The 2,021-nt window shown below is 41.1% G+C and overlaps 1 pseudogene; it reads right to left on the reverse strand.

Annotated features, from left to right (window-relative positions):
* Positions 1-1,281: 1,281 nt before the first annotated feature.
* Positions 1,282-1,400, reverse strand: LOC111733297 (annotated as a pseudogene).
* Positions 1,401-2,021: the final 621 nt, after the last annotated feature.

The raw sequence follows: 2,021 nt of genomic DNA on the forward strand, positions 1-2,021 counted from the left end.
TTTGATTCTATGTATTCTGTATTTACTTTAAATCTGCTTGCAAATAGCTAGTTCTTTCCTGAGCTCATCTCTCTTGTATTATTATCCTGGCAACCAACAGGAGCAAACTCCTACTGCTACCACTGGTTTTCTAGCTCTTCATTTGCAGATAAAGCTTAGTAGGTACAAGATCTCCCATCTAAGTTGTCACATGTGATACTTTTTCTAAATATGTAACCACTGCATGACATGCATCAGCATCCTTCCAGCCTCTGATAAAAATTTCCTTGCCACCAAATACTTGGCCTCAAAGCCAGTTCCACATATTTAAGGTGGTCTGTGAAGAAAGCACCTCTGATCCAGTATTAATTTTTGTGTCAGTCATGATAGGCCCAGTATATTCTGTGGAAAGAAAAACTTGAAAATCTCGATGTCTTAAAACAATGCAGTCATACATCTTATCAGCTGAGAATATGTTCCAAGACCCCCAGTAGATGCCTGAAATCATAAATAGGACCAAGCCCTTTATATAGTATGTTTTTTTCTATACGTACATACCTATGATAGAGTTTAATTTATAAATTAGACATAGTAAGAGATTAATAACAGTAACTAAAATAAAATAGAACAATTATAACATACTGTAGTAAAAGTCATGTAAATGTGGTCTGTCTCTCAAAATATTTTATTGCACTGTTCTCTCATCTTTTCAATTAAAGGAAATACTTTATGGCTACTGTGTGGCATATTCCAATTGCCAGCATTGCTACTCTTGCGCTTTGGGGTCATAATCAAGTGAAATAAGGGTCACTTGAACATCAATACTGTGATGCTGTGACAGATCTAATAACGGAGATGGCTACTAAGTGACTAATGGGTGTGTAACATGTATAGTGTGGATACCTTGCAGGAAGGGATAATTCATGGCCCAGGTGGGATGGAGAGAGATTTATGACTTGCTTATTTCTGGAATATTTCATTTAATATTTTCAGACCACAGTCCACTGAAGGTAACAGAACCCATGGAAAGCAAAACCGAGAGTGACTATTGCGATGCCTATGCCTCATTCGTGAGACGTGAGACGTGTTATGTCACCCGTCACTACAGGGGCTCTGATGGAATCTCTGATGGAGATTCTATTTTAATACATTGGCAAAGTCAGGAGAAAAATAAGAGTATGGCAAACAAAACGTTAGATCTTAATTTTTTTCTTTTTTTTTTTTTAGATGAGGAAATCCTTGGTTGACCTCACAGATTACAAGGACCTTGTCAGTTTACAATAGCTTATTTTTTATTTTTTACGCCTATAGCACCTGGTCTTCCTAGGTGGTCTCCCATCCAGGTACTAACCAGTCCTGACCCTGCTTAGCTTCCAAGATCCGATGGGATCGGGCTTGTTCAGGGTGGCATGGTCGTAGACTAGATCTTAAAATTTAAGCCTAGAATACACAAAAGACTTCTGCTCACGTTTTATTGGCCAAAGCGCATAATGTGATGTACTGAGTCACACAACGTGCCCCTGCACATGCCACACCCTAAATTATGCCTATCTGGAACATCCCGATGTGACCTTATTTAGAAATAGGGTCTTTGCAGGTGCAATTAGTTAGGAGGAAGTAGAACTGGAGTGGAATAGTCCCTGAATCCAATGACTGATGTCCTCACAGAGGCCATGTGAAGACAGATGTGCAGAGACAGGGCAACAAGGCGGAGGCAGAGATGGGAGTGATGCCTCCACGAGCCAAGGAACACCAAGGACTGCGGGCCGCCACCAGAAGCCTGGAGGACGGCCTGGACCATTTTCTCTCTCAGAGCCCCCAAAAGGAACTAAGCTTGCTGACTTTTTGGTTTCAGCCTTCTGGACTGTGAGAGAATAAGTTTCTGTTGTTTGAGCCAGCCTGTCGGGTAGTTTGGTATGGCAGCCCCAGTAAGCTAATACACATGAGGTGTACTTAAGACTGCAGCTGCATACTCCTCCCATCAGTGGGCCACTGAACATAGAACAAAATCTAAAGAGATGATCTCCATATGGACATGAGTA

Source organism: Pteropus vampyrus, unplaced genomic scaffold (assembly GCF_000151845.1).
Source record: "Pteropus vampyrus isolate Shadow unplaced genomic scaffold, Pvam_2.0 Scaffold13, whole genome shotgun sequence".
NCBI lineage: Eukaryota > Metazoa > Chordata > Mammalia > Chiroptera > Pteropodidae > Pteropus > Pteropus vampyrus.